At 39.4% G+C, this 20145-nt stretch overlaps 1 long non-coding RNA gene across 1 annotated transcript in view; it reads left to right on the top strand.

The window, feature by feature from the left end:
* Positions 1–367: 367 nt before the first annotated feature.
* LOC124101560 (uncharacterized) overlaps positions 368–20145 on the top strand; it is a 38728-nt gene continuing 18950 nt past the window's right edge. Inside the window, exon 1 of the long non-coding RNA XR_006854653.2 lies at positions 368–487. This is a non-coding gene — a long non-coding RNA (uncharacterized LOC124101560). The remainder of the gene's footprint in view (positions 488–20145) is intronic.

The raw sequence follows: 20145 nt of genomic DNA, 5'->3' as shown, positions 1-20145 counted from the left end.
CAACCAAAGGGAAAAAAAGCACTTGCATATTATATCAAGAATTTCTTCAATTTAAAAAAATATTCAAGGGAACAAAATACAATGAACTTTTATGTTTCTTGTTAGATATTTTCCCTGAAGTTCTGTGGAAAATTTTTATCTTTCCTTTATTCATTCTGGCCTCATTAGGCATTGTAAATGAACTACAGTTATGTATTACCTAATTCAAATGCTGTTTATCTCTTAAAATTTCCAAGTTATTACTTAGACTTGAATAAGAAAAATAACAGAAAATAATGGAGAAACTGGTTTCTTTTTCAGCTTTTTTTTTTTTTTTGGTACTGGGGATTGAATTCAGGAATACTTTTAACCACTGAGCTACTTTCCCAGCTCTTTTGGTTTTTGAGACAGGGTCTTGCTAAGTTGCTAAGGTTCTCTCTAAGTTCCAGAGTCTATCCTTGAATTTATGATCCTCCTGCCTCAGCCTCCCAAGCTGCTAGGATTACAGGTATGTACCACCCTGCCTGGCTCATTTTCAGCTTTATAATATATTTTGTTCTTGTAATCAATGCATGAGTTTATAGTGTTGCTCTTGATTTTCTTAGCTCTTATGAAGGTAATTCAGATCATGAATGGCTGTTAAGCTTGGTGTATCTGTGGGGAGTGATTACCAGAGGATTTTAGTTGCCATCTTGCTTTTCCTCAATGCAAAAACTGTAGAAAATAAGAAACTACTGAGAAATGTTGTGATTCAGCCAGTGGTTTAGCTTTGCACACAACAAAGGAGGAACTGAACTAGTTTAAGAAGCAGGTTGGATTAGAAAAACAACAATAATGAAAACAAATATTAAATCATAGGCATGCTGTCAGGACTTGCTGCTTGTGAACACTTGTAGAAGAATGGAACTTTTCTGCCACCACTGGAGTAGACATTACATAAGAACCAGACAAGAAATGGAGGCAATAAAAGATTTGGGGGAGATTTGCACCAGGCTTTAAGAGTACTATGACTGTTATTCAGGTTCAGAAGTCCCTGGAAGGGTGTTCTTCACCTGGAAGATGGGCATGAACATCTTCCCCAGAGAAGACCTAAAAATTCAGAGCAAAAAGCAGCGACTGTAATAGAAATGACCTACAGAACATTCTGCAGGGGATGGAGCAGATTGGGATTGCAGGAGATGCCAAGGGTTGTTATGATGTGACATGCTCTGTACCCAAGGTACAGCAGAGACTATAAACAGCACCAGTATGTGGGAATGAGAGCAGAAAGGCAAGAGGAAAAGTAAAAAAATAAAGTAGAAAGGAAGGAGAAAGGGGAGGAAAGGAAAAACAAGGTACTTTAGTTCAGAATTTCAGAACTTTTCCCATTAGTTCAGAAGCTTACCCCAACATTGTAAGCACAATCCATATATGAGTTATTGAACTAGAGCTCTCTCAATGACCACGTACAAAAAAAGTACAGTTTAGAATGGAGGACCACCTGCTTTAGGAATAATTGTGGCTATTGTTAAAATTCAGACTTCTCGGATCTCACCACACACCTGAATCAGAATCTCTGGAGAAATCAACTTCTGCTGTAAGCTCCAACCATACTTAATGCTCTGAAAACCTTTTTGAAAAGATTTTGGCCGATATGATGGAACTGATGCCACCATATCTGATAGCCCAAGTTGAAGAGCTGGTGACCACTACTACAACCCGCCAAGATATTTCACTGGGAACAGACGGGTATAGTTGTGATCCTACGAGACACCAGGAGCCTCATGGCATCTGTGGCAGGTTATCCTTTTCAAAGATGGTTGCAACAATATCCCCTGTCCTTGTGCACACTTGTAGAACCTTGCCATACCCAATCAAGAGTTAGAGTTAGCTGCTTTTTGCTCTGAATTTTTAGGTCTTCTCTGGGGAAGTCCCTGAGCCCCCAACCTGGGTGGATTTTTGCAATTGCTTCAACCAACGAAGTTCAGAAGAGAAGATAGAGATGAGGCTAGATCATGAAAATGTCATAGACGTCCATGTTGTCTTCTTGAGATGCTTGCTCTGGAAACCCAGTGATCATACTGTGAAGAAGTTCAAGCAGCCTGAGGAGAGGCTCATTTGGAGAGGACCCGAGGTCCCTGAACACAATCCCTGGCTGAGTGCCCAGCCAATAGCCAGGATCAACTAGCTGTGTTAGTGAGTGAGTCATGTCAAAATGATGTCCTCCTGCCACATGCGAGTCTTCCAGTTCACACTGCATATGCTGAAACAAGTTTGGTCCTACTCAAACTCTACATGCTTGAGCAGAATACATAGTTATTATTATATAAGACACTAAGTAGCAATAGGAAACTCTGTAACATCTTCCACTGGAGGTGTTATGTATGGACAATTATTCCATATTCTGAAGACAGGATGAATTCTCTTCTCCTGTTCTTTGCTTTGGAAATCTTCTTCATGTCTTCTTTCCTCATTCCCAAATTCCTCAGAGAAGTTGCTAACTCTTTCTTGGCTCTAGCTACTTCTAATGTGAAGGTTTAAACTTTATTTATGGTAACTTTTATTCACAAACATTTATAAAGAAAGAATATTGTGACTGTTTCCTGAGCCCCAAGGTAATTTCCAATGAAGCTATGTTGAAAATATATAGCTGAGTCCCACCCCTTCCTTCTCCCCATTCCTTCCTCCCAGTGAATTCAGCTTTAGAGTCAGGGTGTCAACCCCTTTGGGGATGTAGTTCCTAGGATTAGAAAGCTGAGATAGAGCTAAAATGTTCTGCATAAGAAAGATGTGAAGATCCCATGGCTGGCATGCTGTTGGAGGTTGACCTTGAGGAGGATAGAAATGCTTAACAGGAATTTTAATTAGACTTATGACATAAACTCTCTCTCTCTCTCTCTCTCTCTCTCTCTCTCCCTCCCTCCCTCCCTCCCTCTCTCTCTTTTTGGTCTATGTTCTCCTCAATAAAATCTTCATTGCTCAGTCTGAGTGTTTGTATCTCCCAAATTCATATGTTGAACACCTCACCCTCAAGGTGATTGTATTTGGAGAGAGAGTCTGTGGGAGGTGATTAGATGATTTGGAATGGGGTTGGTACCCTTATAAGAGAGACCCTGGGGAGATAACTTGGTCCTTCTATCATGGGAAGACACAGCAAGAGGGCACCATTTATGAAACGAAATTCAGACCCTCACTAAACAATGAAATCCTTTGTTTTCAAGCAAGAGAAACTGATTCTGACTACCATAACCCCTGCCCCAAATGATTCATTGGTAGTAATACATCTGAGTAACTATTAAACATCCCCAACTGATGCTTCATGTCCACAGCCCAGTTGTACCAGGGCAGATGGGTAGGTTTCGGAGAGGGCCAAAGAAAATGCCCGGAGACAGCATGGGAGACATGATGTCCTGGGAAAGGTTTACAGGAGATCAGTGACTGCTCCAAGAAGAGTTCAGTGCAATGGGCTGAACACACAGCACCTCTGTCCCTCAAGGTGCTTCTCCAAGCAGGCTCTTCTCTCCCATTGCATTTTGTCTGTGGTCACTGGTCGAATGAGTGACACGTAAGCTTTCTACAGTTACCCTGTTTTGTGCCCATTCAAAGGGGGTTTTGTTTGTTTGTTTAGGCTGCAAAAGCAGGGATATCATCAAAATTAGCTTGCGCAGTTTGCTTGTCTGACCAGCATCCCAAGGAGCAACTGTCATGGAGTATGTTCGTAAAGTAGATTTCTACAGACAACACTAATGTGCCCTAGTTCCCAATGTGCATAAGAGAAAGCCAGTGTCCTTCAAGATAATATGTATCTGGACTTTGAGGCCCAGGCTTTCTCTCATTGTTCCCTCAACTTAGCTAGATTTTTTGGGACAGAGATATAGTGTCCCAGATATAAAGACATAGTGCATTCAGGAACATGGATTTCTACTGTCACGCTTTTCTTTAGAGATGATGCGTGGTGTAAGGCAGATCTAGATGGATCAGAAAGCCACAGCAGCATGAGTTTGTGGAAGTTCTCTGTGGGAGGTTGATATCAATGGGTGTCAGGCTCAACCACTTCCCCCCTGGGGACTCTAAAAGGGAACTGAGGGTGGCTATCTTGTGAACCATGCAGATGCCTGGAATTTAATTGATTATAAACAGGAAAAGCCAGATAAAACTCTGAGCAAGTGTGCAGAAGCATGTATTTTCACTGTGTGGTTCTGCTAGGACCTTAGAATGATGCTCCTCTTCGACACCTCTTTATATTCACTCAGATTCCACAATGTACCTGTGGAACTTGAGCTAGTTTTCAGACTATTAATTTCAGATTCCGATTTGGTATGTACTCAACCTGTTTTTCACTTTATGCAGGTACTAGTGGTCTTTTCCCATACATGTCCATAGCCCATTTCTTCTTTCTGCTCCAGCTAAGTTCTTTTGATCTGTGAACATGACCGAATATGAGAATATTTAGATGCTATCTTTTTGGCATTTTAAATAATCTTTCCTCACAGCCTTCATGTAATTTCCCCTCTCTGCTAATTTTTTTCTCTCTTCTTGCCATGCTTATCTCCAAAATGCTTTTTAAATGACTCCTGCCTTACACATGACTGAGTCACATTCCCCAGCTGGGTGCTGAGGCGCTCAGTCACAGAAATGTGGCAGAGCCTTCCCCATCCTTCTTGGGTTTGAGGGTCAGTGTCTCCTGCATGGGTGTGTCTTGCTACAGCCCCATGGGTGAAGCTATGCTCACCTGTTCCTTTGTAATATAACCCCTTGCCCTATTTATTATAGAATCTTCCATGGAAGTTCCTTGTGTGTGTCCCCTTCTCTTACTGTGCCCTTGGGTGTGGCCTACCCAGGTGTCAGTCAACCTGCTGACAGTGGACATCATGAAGATAGACTCAGCCCCCTGAAACCTGACCCCTTGCCTCATTTGAATGGCTTCTCCTCAATAAAAGGGGTCAGCGTGTGCTCTCGTGCTCTCTTTCTGTGGACCCTTTAGGTCAGAGAAGCTGTCACAGCGACCCCAAAGAAAAAGGTATTTGTGTCTCTTGTGTGGTTATTTTGTGCAGCCCAGTCAGCCCAGTTTACCTGGAGTGACCCCTGAGCCTTTTAATCGCAAGAACAGAAACCCGGCACTTTTGTAGTCATTAAGCCTGGGCTGTATCATCTTTAAGAAATGATCTCTCCTTCTTCCTTTCTTATTTGCTGATCACTCATCTTTCTCCTGAAGTTGTAGTCATTGCTATGGTTTGGATGAATGTCACCCAAAGGTCCATACAAAACTTCATCCTCAGGGTGGTGATACTGGGTGATGCACTTTTAGGAGGTGGAACTCATCTAACCAGAGAGCCTTAAGACACTGGGAACATAACCTCAAGAGACTGTGGGACTCGGGTCTCTCTGTCTCTGTAAGCGTCCTGGCTCATGTTGTAAGTGGTTTACCCTGACATGTTCTCCAGCACCATCTGCTACCCTCATCAGAAAATCAAATCAATGGGCTGTTTGCTCTTGGATCTGTGAACTATATAAACCTTTTTTCTTTATTAGTTAATTGCCCCAGGTATTTGATTGTAACAACATAAAACTGACTAATGCAGTCATGGAGTGAAACAGAACTGGTATGTTTTAGCACCAAGACAGAAGCGGTAGAAATTTTTAGTCATCAGCTATATCTGATTCTTTATTTCTGCAGTTACTGAAGGTAATTACTCTCCCCTGCCTCCACCTTTTTGACTTTCATTTAGGTGAAAACCTCTGAATAATTCTGGGTAATGACTTTCCAAGGGAAGTAAATTTTATTACTTGCAGGCTAAGGCCTTAAATTATTGGTGTGAATTCTCTAGAATACTCTACCTTACCCCTGATGATTATTGAATCTGAACTGCTGAACCACAACTGAGAAGACAGCTGCCCTGGACCATTTCCTAGGCTCATGGCAGAAACTTTCATTGCTTTAAAACACCTAATATTTTGCGGTTGATATTTTAGTGCAGCATAACCAAGCCTACATTTACTGGAAGATATGAAACATGTTCTGAAAAGTTTCTAAACAATCTCAGTTTGTATAATTATGGTTTGGTTTTATCATCTGTTATTTATTTATAGAGAAATAAGTTTATCACTTAAAAATGCATTTTTTCAGTATATGGAAAATTTATCGATTTCACTGCATAAACAAAGGAGGGGTCATTGGTTGTTATTTATAAATATTAATATTCATAGAGTATTAATAAGTCTACCTAAGTGATTTTTTTTTTTATGGTGCTGGGGATTGAACCCCGGGCTTTATGCATGCGAGGCAAGCATTCTAGCAACTGAGCTATATCCCCAGCCCAAAGAACATTACTTTTTTTTTTTTTTAAAGAGAGAGAGAGAGAGAATTTTTTTAATATTTATTTTTTTTTTACTTTTCGGCGGACACAACATCTTTGTTTGTATGAGGTGCTAAGGATTGAACCCAGGCCCCACGCATGCCAGGCGAGCACGCTACCGCTTGAGCCACATCCCCGGCCTGTACCTAAGTGATTAAAAAAAAACTAGAAATTTAAAATGTTTTAAAGCCATTTGACTAACTTAAATTCATTTCTGAAAATTGGGGTAAGATAGCACTTAGTAGATGAAGGAATTAATTCCGTTTTTTTTTTTTTACCAAGACCTTTGGAAGTTAAAAAGATGCGTGTGTTGGGTTGGTAGGAAAATATATGAATGAACACTTTAAACTTTATTAGTTTTAAAATTTACTGTTTGTTTTTTTTTTTAAATATTGCCTTGTTCCAAATATCAAAACTTTAGTTTCTCCCTTGCCTAACTGCCAAATTGCTACGTACATTTAAAATTTAGGTTAAATATGGTCTGTGGACAATGTATACAAGTACATAAATATAATATGATGCCCTATAAATAGGTATGATTTTGTGTTATGTATCAGTTTTAAATTGATTAATTTTTTTTTTTAAGAGAAGGAAAAATTATGGCCCATGACTCACTCAGTACAATCTATTAGGAAAAGTCACATCCAAAAAAAGGTCAAAATTCAGGTTAGGATCTCATTGTGCTTCCTTCCTCGAAGACCTCATTAATTTATTCATACATAAATATTTTTCTTTTTTTCCACATTTTTATTTGTGCATGATAATTGAACATAATGATGGGATTTGTTATTACATATTTATACACACACGATATAAGAATATAATTTGACCAATATCACTCCCCTGTACTTCCCCCTCCTTCCCCTCTTCCCTCCCCCTAATCCTTTTTCTCTACTGATTTCCCTTTGATTTTCATGAGATCACTTTGTCCTGCAGGGGCTCAGGCCCTGGGAAACAGATTTAAGATCCCAGCAGGTGAAATAAGATGCAAGGCACAGTTGGATATGCTTTATTCAGAGATGGCAGCAGCCCCTGAATCTTTTCACAGGCTTTTTAAAAATTTTATTCTAATTAGTTATATATGACAGTGGAATGCACTTTGACACATCATACATAAATGGAGAATTTCTCAAGAAAAAACTGTACATGATGTAGAATCACACTGGTCATGTAGTCATATATGTATATAGGGTAGTATATATGTATATAGGTAGTCTGACTCATTCTACTATCCTTTCTACCCCCATATCCCCTCCTCTCTCTTTACTACCCTCTACCTAATCGAAAGTAACTCTGTTCTTCCTTAACACCCCACCCCCCCTTATTGTGAATTAGCGTGGGCATATCAGAGAAAATGTTCAGCCTTTGGGATTGGCTTATTTTGCTTAGCATGATATTCTCTAGCTCCATGCATTTACTAGCAAATGTCATAATTTCATTCTTCTTTAAGGCTGAGTAATACTCCATTGTGTATATAGACTACATTTTTTTTTCATCCATTCATCTCTTGAAGGACACCTTGGTTGGTTCCATAGTGTAACTATTGTGAGTTGAGCTCTATAAACATTGATGTGACCATGTCATTATAATACGCGGATTTTTAAGTCCTTTGGGTATAAACTGAAGTGTGAGATAGCTGGGTCAAATGGTGGTTCCGTTCCAAGTTTTCTGAGGAATCTCCATACTGATTTCAACAGTGATTTCACCCATTTGCAGCCCCACCAGCAATGTACGAGTGTACCTTTTTCCCCACATCCTTGCCAACATTTGTTGTTGTTTGTAAGAAGTAATTTGCCCAAGGCCTTCAGCCGTGCTCTGCCTGAAGTCAATAGGATATGTTACAACTTAGAATAAGCAACTTGTTATTCTCAGTCCAAAGATTGCTCTGTAGATAAAGAAACACGAGTTACCCTAATGTGGTCTGAAAGCGGATCTTTGTTATCTTCACAGCAGAGAAAAAGGAAGAAAACTACTAATGTTTGGGAAAGCCATGAAATGGGCTACTTGGCCAGTAACCTCTTCCTGGAAGGGTCCATGTGGGTCTTTATTGACCTCTGGCAGATACTTCTGAAAGGACCCCTGCTTTGTGTAAGAATCACTGGGTGATCCCAGGAGGTCCAGGGTGAAAAACAGGTTCTATGAGTGTTCATCTTTGATCCACTGAAATAACTCTGAACTCCAGTTTTTTAAAATGTTGAGCTTAATTCCTAATTCACTGTGTGTGTGTGTGTGTGTGTGTGTGTGTGAAAGAGAGAGAGAGAGAGAGAAAAAAAAACACAAGAGAGAAGAACAAGATATCTATAGTAGCTGGGCACAGTGGCACACACCTGTAATCCCAGGGGCTCAAAAAGCTAAGGTAGGAGGATTGTGAGTTCAAAGCCAGCCTCAGCAACTTAGCAAGGCCCTAAGAAACTCAGTGAAACTCCGTCTCAAAATAAAACATAAAAAGGGCTGGGGATGTGGCTCAATGGTTAAGTGACCCTAGGTTCAATCCCTGGTACAAAAAAAAAAAATCTATATTAGATTCAGTTAATAAGAAGCTAAAAGTTCTTAAATGGTAAGATTATAAATGACTTATTTTTTATGAATTTTTTTTTTCTGTTGCTACAGTGATTTTGTTTCTGATATAACAGAGAAAACATGGGGGACAAAAAATGGACAAATAAATAATAATAATGTTAAAATTCTAATGCTGTGACCCTCGTCCAATGGAGGAATGGATTTCAGACTGAAGATGATTTCGTCTCTTGGACTTTTTAGTTACTTTACTGAGCTGCTTCCCAAACTTTTGTCTCCAGAATCTAAGTAAGCACCCCTTCCTCTTTGGTGTTTTGGGGTTATGGGCCACTTTGAGACTCTCACCCTATCCCATGTACATACCTATACATACATGCCACTGTACATATGGTTTCAGGAGGTTCGTGGTCCAGCCGTAAAGTTGATCACTCCTGTGTGTTATGCTGCTTTATGAGCGAGGGGTCTTATTAATGAGAGTAGTAGGGAAAGCAGAGCGATCAAGCCACTAAGCAAACAGGAGAAATGCAGCCAGGCCCCCAAACACTTCAGTGCCCCCTGGGGAACAAGTGAGTCATTTTATGGGGAAAGAATAAAAATAATAATAGTTGTTTATGGAGCAATTATTTACTTGCCAAGCCTTGTGATAAGCACTATCCATATATTATCTCATGTAATTCTTACCTCAACCCGAGGGAGGAGGCAATATGATTACCATTTTATCAGTAAGGGAGCGAGGCTTAGGAAGGTCAATAACTTGCTCTCTGTTACATGGGGCAGAGGCTAAGATTTCAGGAACAAGAATCCACCATATCCACCATGTTACTTTTTGTTTAAAACTTTGCAATAGCTCTCCAGCTTACTCAAAGCCAAGACGTCCATATGATGATCTAGAGTTTCTGACCTTTGCTAATACTCGGAAGTCATCTTCTCCTATTACCAACACGTCCCCACAATCTACTCTCACCTCTCTGGCTACTTGTTGTTTCTGGAACAATCCAGATAAGCCCTACTTCAAGGCCTTGGCTCTAGCTCTTTGCTCTACTTGGTCTTTCCCCGGGTGAGTCATCCACTTATCTTTTTAAATCTTTATTTTTTCACTGAGGGTTTTCCTGATAACCCTAATTAAAATGAAAACCCCTTGACTCTATTCCTACCTTTTCCCTACTTTATTTTTCTCTCTAGTACTCACCATCATTCCATGTGTAGAGACTTTGACTTAAGTTATAGTGTGGTTTTATTCTCCTATTAGGATGTAAACCCTGCCATTGACAAACATCACAGTGTCACTGATTTATTCTAGTATCAATGGACGTTAGAATTTGGTGAAGGTCTAATGAGGAAGAGGATATTGACAACTTCCTGTGAGATTCTTATTCATTCTAACAGGTAAACTAGCAACTTTATAGTGGAGAATTGTGGTAGACTGAATGATCTTAACTGAATGATCAAAGTTAACCAATAGCAATTCACCCTTAATAGGATAAATTGACATCAAGTGCCTGCTAATATCATGCACTATAATTATAGTATCACTTTCGTGGAGTTTTTGCTAAAAACATGCATAATCTCAGGGGCTGGAGTTGTGGCTCAGTGGTAGAACGCTCACCTAGCATGTGTGAGCCCTGGGTTTGATCCTCAGCACCACATAAAAATAAATAAATAAAGGTGTTATGTTCAACTACAACTAAAAAATAAACTTTTTTAAAAATGCGTAATCTAACTCTAAATATAAGGAAACATTTGACAAATCAAATTGACAAATACTCTGTAAAATAATTGATCTGTATTTGTAAAAATTATTGAGGTCATGAAAGACAAGGTCATGAAGAGTGATCCATGCTATAGGGGACTCGAGGGGAAAAAAACTGAACACAACATGTGATCACAGATTGATTTTTATATAAATAAGTTTATTGGGATACTTTATCAATTTTAACTAGGGTCCATATATAAGCTAATAATAGTATTAAATAATGTTAATTTCCTAATTTTGATATTATTATTGTGATTATACGAGGATCTCTTTGTTTTTTAGGAAATATATACTGAATTATGTGTAATAGATCATCAGGTTTGTAGTTTAGTCTTTTTATTTCCTTATTTTTTTGTTGGTGCATTATAGTTGTACATATTGGTGGGATTTGTTGTTACATCTTCATGCATGCACATGGTATAACACTGTAATTTGGCTAATATTATACCCCAGCATTTTTCCCGTCTCCCCCTGCCTCACACTCCTTGGTTCCTTTCCTCTACAGATTTCCCTTTGATTTTTAGGATATCCACCCCCACCTTTCTTTTTCTTTTTCCTCTCTGGCTTCTGCTTATGAGGGAAAACTTTATGACCCTTTACCTTCGGAGTTTGACTTATTTTGCTTAACGTGATGGTCTCTAGTTCCATCCATTTTCCTGAAAATACCACAATTTCATTTTTCTTTGTGGATGAATAAAACTCCTTTGAGTATATATACTACATTTTCTTAATCCATTCATCCCTCAATGGATACCTAGGCTAGTTCCATACTTTGGCTATTGTGAATTGTGCTGCTATAAGCATGGGTAGGCATGTATCACTATAGTAAGATGCTTTTAATTCTTCAGGATAAATACCAAAAAGTGGTATAGCTGGGTCATATGGTGATTTCATGCCTAGTCTTTTGAGGAATTTCCATACTGTTTTCCATAATGGTTAGACTAATTTCCGGTCCCACCAAGAGTGTAAAAGTGTTCATTTTTCTACACATCCTTTCTAGCATTTGTTATTATTTGTATTTTTGTTTAAAAATTTTTAAAATATATTTTTTAGATGTTGATGAACCTTTGTTTTATTCATTTATTTATATGCGGTGCTGAGAATCAAACCCAGTGGCAAGTGCTCTACCACTGAGTCACAATACCAGCCCCTATTATTTGTATTCTTGATGATTGCCATTCTGACTGGTATAAGATGAAATCTCAGTGTAGTTTTGATTTGTATTTCTCTAATTGCTAATGATGTTGAATATTTTTTCATGTACTTGTTGGCCATTTGTATTTCTTCTTTTGAGAAGTGTCTGCCCATTTATTAATTAGGTTATTTGATTTTTTGGTGTAAAGTTTTTTGAGCTTTTTATATATTCTAGATATTATTCTTCTGTTAGAAGAGTATTTAGTAAAGATTTTTTTTTCTAGTTCTGTGGGTTCTCTCTTCTAATTGTTTTCTTTGCTGTGCTATAGTTTATTCTTAAATGACTCAGGAAAAAAAAAGGTCTACAGAGGAGACAGAGAAAATAAAGCAGATGTAGCAAGATTTCAATATTTGGGAATCTGGGTTAAGGGTGTTCAGAAATTATTTGTAAGATTTTGCAGCTTATTCTTTAAGTCTGAATGCAAGTTAAAATAAAGGTTTACTAAGAGATAGAAGGATGTAAGCTCCGTGAAGACAGGGATTTTGATTGTTTTGTTCATTGATATTTCTCTGACATGTGGAATACCATTTGGCATATTCTACCTGCTCAACAACTCCTCATTGAGTAAATGAACATGAGTACTTTAGTTTGGATTGTGAAAGTTCCCTAAAGGGCAATGTGTTGAAGGCCTAGTCCCTAGGCATGGTGTTGTCACAGGTCAGTGAGGAGCTGGAACTCTAAACCTCTATTCTGTGTTCCAATGAAAGAAAATTTACAGTCAGACACCAAAAGCCATCCAAGAGAACTTTATTATAAGTGAAAGTAAAGTAAGACTCAAGCAAAGAGCTTTCTAAAAAGAGAAAGTGGGTTATCTTTGAGAAGAGAACAACAAAGGAGACAGTGCCGTCTCTGCATTTATTACTGCCTGATGTTTGCCTTGAGAGCTGGGGCCCACCTTCTGTACTCATTGTCAATCACTATTCAACTCCTGCTTCACTGGGTGGTGGAGTTTTTGACCCTTTCTGTAACTGTCATGGTGGCCATCCTATTCAGGGGGCTTCATCTACAAGTCAATCATATGTTACTTTGGTTACTGGTCAGAAGGTATCTTAGTGAGCCTGTGTCACTAAAGAAACTTCCCTTCCAAGATATATGGAGGCACCTATGACCATAACTCCTAGGTTTACCCTGACCTCAGTGGACCCTGTCAAGGGTTAGACCTTTTAATCCCTCTTTCTTGAGGCATTTCCCCAATTAATCCCACTCCCCCTATCAGCTCCTTTTGTTTCTATTTGCTTACTCCCGGGGTCTGTGTACCAATGTTTTTCTACAGGTTATCTGCTACAAATCATTTATTCATCTGCCTTGGAAGGAGTTTAAAGAAGGCCCTAAAAGAGACTTAAAGAAAACCTGTGACCATGCCATGCATTCCACTGCTCACTACTAACTTCTATCTGCCAGTGTTATTGGGAGGTAGTGGAACCCTTGGAACAGTCCTTAGGCTATTGAGGGTGTGCCCTTGAAGGGAACTGTGGGACTGTAGCCTTTCCTCTCTCTTTTGCTTCCTGCTGTGAGGTGCACAGTTTTGCTGCCATATACTCCTGCCACGCTGGGCTGCTTCACTACAGGCCCCAAAACAACAGGGTTAATCAGCCATGTGCTGGAACCTTCCAAATGGCAGACTAAAACAACCCTTTTCTCTTTATAAGTGAATTATCTCAGGAATTTCGTTACAGTAACAGGAAAGTAATACAACTAATTTGTGACTTACTATTCCATGTGCTCCATAGCCCTTATTGAATGAATGAACACAGACTTATGACTAGATTCTAGGTGCTCCTTCATCTTTTTTTTTTTTTAAGAGAGAGTGAGAGAGAGAGAGAGAGAGAATTTTTTAAAATTTATTTTTTAGTTTTCGGTGGACACAACATCTTTATTTTATTTTTATGTGGTGCTGAGGATCAAACCCAGTGCCCCGCGCATGCCAGGCGAGCATGCTACCACTTGAGCCACATCCCCAGCCCGCTCCTTCATCTTTGTTGAATGAATGAGCACTGACTCAGGGTTTACCAAAGAGGCAAATGTGTCAGCTCTGAGGGGATCTACCACACACACCCATTTTTACCAAAGTTTTCTGAAAAACTGTTACCACCCTGAAGATTTGTAGCGACACTGGTCTGATTCTGGGAGAATCCTGGAGAGATGAAAGGCCCCCTGTTGGCCCCCACTCACCTGCCTCTCTTGAGCAGCTTTTCCAGAGACACATCTATTGGGCCAATGAAATATTTTATTAATTATTAAGATATTCTGAAGTCTAGATAGCTGCATGGTTCCTGTACATCACTATCAAAATTTAGGATGATGATAGTAAACAGACTAGGGTCAAGCCAAGACAGCTAGCAGGGCAATCATGGCTATCCAGGCAGATGGAAGGGAAGTCCTCAGGGTGTTTGTGTTAAGATCTATTGCCCAGCGGACACTCCGGAGACTCACCAGGATGTCATAGCAAGCAAGTCTCATCCAGGAATGATGGTTGCATTCATTCCTCACAAGGAGTATTCCTTCAAGTCAGAAGCAATTCCACGTGAAAGGCCCAGGGGAAGGCAAGCCCCAAAGAGGCCTCAGGACAAGGCAAAACCATAGGAAAGAATTAATCATCATGACCTTGACTAAGATCAAAACATTTTCAGAAAGGTGCTCCTTTAGAAAATAGTCCTTTTTTTAAAAAAAAAGATGGATTATTCTTTTTAATTTTTTTTATTTGTTCTTTTTAGTTATATATGACAGTAGAGTGTATTTGGACATATTATACATATATGGATTATAACTTATATTAATTAGGATCCCATTCTTGTGGTTGTACATGATGTGGAGTTATACTGGTTGTGTATTCATATACGACCACAGAAAAGTTATGTCCAAGTTATTCTACTGTCTTTCCTATTCCCATTTCCCCTCCCTTCCCTTCATTCCTCTTTGTCTAATCCAATGAACTTCTATTCTTCTCCCACGCCATATTGTGGGTTAGCATCTGTAAATCAGAGAGACCATTTGGCCTTTGGTTTTTAGGATTGGCTTATTTTGCTTAGCATGACAGTCTCCAGTTTAATGGACATTCTGAGGAAATAAGGTTATCATCTAACTCTTTAAATCTTGTTTCTAGAGCCTAGAGTCCAGGAGTTGAGGGAAAATTGCAAGTTGTTATACGAACTCACATTTAATTGCAAAAGCTCCTGAACTGCCAGTTTGAGCATGTCCAAATATTTTTCTTTCCTGCCCTTGATTACATCTGGTTCATGCTTACATAGGAAGTTTGTGGCATCAGGACATCTGAGAAGAACAATGAATGGGTTTGGGTGTTGAATATTAGAAAATACCTAGTAGAGAAGTTCTCAGAACTGAAAGTGAGAAAAACCATAAGAATAGATTGTGGATGTTCATTTGGGAAAAGGGTAGAGTCCTGTTAATGTTATGAGGTGGAAGCAGGTAGAGTTTAAGGGGTGTTAGCATCCCAAGCTTAAAGATCTTACCGCAATTTGATTTCAAAGAATCTGCACAAAACAAAAAGGGCCGAAGACAGCTATTAAGAATACAAACAACAATAAGTGTTGGTGAGGATACGGGAAAAAGGCACACTCATACATTACTAGTGGGACTGCAAATTGGTGCAACCACTATGGAAAGCAGTATGGAGATTCCTCAGAAGACATGAAATGGAACCACCATTTAACCCAGCTGTCCCACTCCTTGGTTTATACCCAAAGGACTTAAAAACAGGGACACAGCCATATCAATGTTTATAGCAGCACAATTCACAATAGCTAAACAGTGGAGCCCTTTCAGTAGATGAATGGGTAGGGAAACTTTGATATATATATATACACAATGGAACATTACTCAGCATTAAAGACTATAAAATCATGGCATTTGCAGGTAAATGGATGGAGTTGGAGAAGATAATGTTAAGTGAAGCAAGCCCATCCCCCAAAACCAAATGCTGAATGTTTTCTTCCATATGAGGATGCTGACTCATAATGTCAATGGGAGGAATGAAGGAAAGAACTTTAAATAGGGCAAAGGGGAGGGAGGGAAAGGGAGGGGCAAAGAGGGTAGGAATGATGGTGGAATGAGTTAGACATCATTACCCTAAGTACATGTATGAAGACCTGAATGGTGTGAAGATACTTTGTGTACAATCAGTGACCTGAAAAATTGTGCTCTATATGTGTAATATGAAATGAATTGCATTCTGCCATGTATAATAAATTAGGATAAATAAATAATTTTATTTTTAAAAAAGAGCCTAAGAAAATAGAAACAAACAAAAAACTGTTCTCAAATATACTCTGAGTACTAGATTCTTTTGAGAAGCTCTGGAGTGGAGTCTTGTTATGACTGTACCCTGGATGAGAAAAGAAATCTTCCCCCCTTTTGTTGATTTAAGCAGAAGATGCTTTCCAAAGAACTTGGAGCTTCTATCATGACCTCAAATGCAGGCCAGTTCTCAAAAACGGTAGAAGGATGAACCACACAAAGTGTCTTCAATTTATATGAGAATAGGCTCTGAAATAAGGAAGATTTTCTCCACAGAAAAAGTGTTTGGTTGTATAAAAGTACTAAAAATAGAGATTTTTAAAATGCAATGCAGCTGGGCATAGTGGTGCCCACCTACCATCCCAGCTACTCAGGAGGCTGAGGCAGGAGAATTGCTTGAGCCCAGGAATTGAAGGCCACTGGGCAATGTGGCAAGACCCCACCTCAAAACAAAACAAAACCAAGGCAAAAAATAAGCGATGGTTCCTGAAATGGAAAAATCACAATCATCACAAGAATATCACCGAAAACAGGAAAACAGTATCATCCCTGTGGGAAACAAAAGGCAAACAGAAGACAAATCAGAGAAATAGGTCAATAGGATGGTGTTTCCAATGAGGTGAAAAATTTAAAAAGCTGGACAAGGATTACAAACAAGACAGGCAGGTAAAATAAATGAGTGAAACAGGCTGGAGAAAAACAGCAGACAATAGTGGGTGGTGGACATAAATATGTCAAACTGCAGAGTCGACATCCCTTGCTGCTGCACCTCTGCAATGTGAGAATGAGGACCTCTCTCTCTAGATTGTCCAAAATTTTAGGAGAAGCTTGAAATCCAGATTGGAAAAATAAATTATGGAAAATCCAGATGTACAGATTTTCTACCAGTACTTTAAAATTAAAGCAAGAAATATGTCAGGAGGCTTCATTATGTACAAGACAAAACACATCTATCTGTGGGCTTCTAGCTTGTCACTTCTGAGTTAAAGAATATAGCATAGTGCTCAACGGGGTGATAAGTAATAATTTTATTATGTCTGTGATCTGCATTATGTCAGCCACAGGTACCTACAAATCTTGTTTGAAAGCAACCAAAGGGGCCAGTTATCCATTTAGCAATGGCTGTACTCTCTTTGCCCTTTCTGGCTGAGAAACAACTGGATTTTTTTTTGTACCAAAGGGGCATTTAACCACTGAGCCACATCCCCAGTCTTTTTTATTTTGAGGCAAATTCTCACTAAGTTGCTTAGGGCCTTGCTAAATTGCTGAGGCTGCTCTCGAATTTTCAGTCCTCCTGCCTCAGCCTCGCCAACCGCTGGGATTACAGGCATGCTTCATCAAGCCCAGCAACTGGATTCATTTTTAAGAATAAATTCAGAAGGATACTGCCTGTAGAAACAAAGACAGGAAAAGGTTAAACACCTAACAACTAACAATGAGAAGACATTTTATCATAACTCACCTGATTTGGGGTGGGCATGTTCACTAACTTAGTATAATATTTCTGATTAATGTTGGTATTTGGGATTAAAAACATGATGAAAGGAGAAAAGAGCTTCTCTTGGGTTTGGGGGAATTGTTTATTATTATTATTATTATTATTCCCTTTTCACTTGTCTCTTTCTTTTTATCAGTAATATGATTTTTTTTGCTCTTTCCAAGACACCATTCTAAATAAAGTTTATTTTGCCTTTGAAGTGTTTTTAAAGAACTATATTTATTTTTTTGTGGGGTGCTGGGGATTGAAAAGTTATATTTAATTTTTACCAAGCTATTCTACAGAAACTATCTAAATTGCTTCTTAGGAGAATGCTGTGAGAGAGAGATGATGATGTTAGGTAGTAGCTAATAATGAGCAGTGAAATGTATAACAAGGTCACCAATGTTCTTTTTAAATTGATTTAGAGTCTTCTTTAAACTCTTTCAAAGTGGATGAGAAAACCAATGGTGATAGTATATTTGTAGGAAATAAATAGCAGCAAAATGAACTAATTGGGGAAATATGTCAAAAAAGGATTAATGGGACCAACCCTTGACAGAGTCCATTGAGGTTGGTGTGAAGCTAAGAGTTATGGCTATAGCTGTCTCCATAAGTCTAGGAAGGGGAAGAAGATTCCTTTAATGGCATAGGTGCCCGAAGGTAATCTCTGATCTGCAACTGACCCCAGTGTCCACATTAACATGGGATCAACTTGTAGATGAAGCCCCCTGAATAGGACGGCCACCATGACAGTTCTGGAGAGGACCAATTAGGGTCAAAAACTTCACCACTCAACGTGAAGCAGGAGTTGAACACCTGATTGGCAAAGAGTGCAGAAGGTGGTCCCCAGTTCTCCAGGCAAACATCAAACAGTGATAAATGTGGAGACAGCACTGTTTACTTTCTCTGCTTGGAGATAACTCACTTTCTTGAGAGACCTCTCTGCTTGAGCCTTACTTTACTTTCACTCAAAGTGGGGGAGGCTTACTTTACTTTCTCTTGCATGGCTTTTGGCGTCTGACTTTAAATTTTCTTTCATCAGAACACAAGAACCAAGTTTGGAGTTTTAGTTCCCCACTCTCCTGTGACAATGATATTGATGGTGATGGTGATGATGCCCGTTTTGCAGATGATAAAACTGAAATTCAGAATTAGGAATCTAAATAGAATAATTAATTGAAATAGAGTACTTAGTTGAACTAATTAGTGCATGGGTTGGAAAACAAAGCCAGGTGCTGTGACACCAAATCCCACCCTTATCCCTCTATAGGCTTTCAGAAAAGTACAGCAAATCCTTAACAAAAAGAAAACTTCCAGAAATAATGTTGACCTTTACTTCTCCATAAAATTGTTATCATTGTAACAAACAGGTCCTGCTAATGTCAGCATTCATCGCTAATATTTTAATGGAAGAAATGGATTTCTTGATAGAACTATTCACTTTTACTAACTTTCTTTTGTGAAAATGTCAGTCCAGACAGAATATGAAGAAAGAAGTTTCAAGGCCTAACGGAGAAACCAAGCTTTGCAAAACCACTAGGAAACAGTGTGTCTCAAAAGGATGCCTATGCCCGGTGCCGTGGCAGACACCTATAATCCCAGCAGTTCAGGAGGCTGAGGCAAGAGGATTGTGAGTTCAAAGTCAGCCTCAGCAATAGTGAGGTGCTAAGCAACTCAGTGAGACCCTGTCTCTAAATAGAATGCAAAATAGGGCTGGGGATGTAGTTCAGCGGTTGAGGTTCCCTGAGTTCAATCCCCAGTAGTCCCCCTCCCCCGCAAAAAAGATGCCTATGTTTTTCATATTTCACCCAGCAATCAATTTAGGTCTCATGGGATCTTACCTAATCAGAACCCTCAGGAGAAAATGTGCTTGGTTTCATGACCAAAATTAAAACTGTCTCCTTTACAATTTCAGATCTAAGGACAATGCTGTACTATGCTGTTTGGTTAACCAGACAGGTCTTTTTTTTCTTTTTTCTTTTTCAGAGCTAGGGAGTAACCCAGGGCCTCCCACATGTTAAGCAAGAGCTATACTACTGAGCCACACACCCCTGCCCCCCTTTAACTTTCTATTTTAAGACAGAGTCTTGCTAAATTGCCCAGGCTGGCCTTGAATTTGGGAGCCTCCTGCCTCAGCCTCTTCAGTAGCTGGGATTTACAGATGTGTGCCACCATACCCTGGCTGGCTGTTAGTCTTGGTCCCTGCTTACTTCTAACACTTCCCCTGACCAGTGGCAAGAACTCCCCTTATTGCTTTGCTTTGCTACCTCCAATTTTCCTCAACCATGCAGCTAAGGAAGGCCTCAACTGAAGGTTCTAACACAGTGCTTCCCACACGTGGATTGCACTAGGTTTGGCTGCAGTGCTTGGTTAAAATACAGATACATCACTCTGATTCAGTAACCCAGGATGGACCTTGATGTGTAAAAGTGTTAAGAGATGACATTGATACAGTCAGCTCTGGAGACCACTATTTTACATCACTTCACTCTCCCAGTCCCTAATCAGTCTTCTTAGCTCCTCACCTTGCCCTCCTGCTCTCAGTCCTGATTTATATAGTGTATTCTGACATCTGTGGCTGTTATCATTTGGTCCCCCACAAAGCTGGAAGTTTTACGGGAAATCAAAACCC

Source organism: Marmota monax, unplaced genomic scaffold (assembly GCF_021218885.2).
Source record: "Marmota monax isolate L192 unplaced genomic scaffold, Marmota_monax_Labrador192_F-V1.1 WCK01_AAM20220418_F8-fsc00128, whole genome shotgun sequence".
Taxonomy (NCBI): Eukaryota; Metazoa; Chordata; class Mammalia; order Rodentia; family Sciuridae; genus Marmota; species Marmota monax.
The sequence above is the reverse complement of the archived record's forward strand: the minus strand, read 5'-3'. Positions and strand labels throughout refer to the sequence as shown.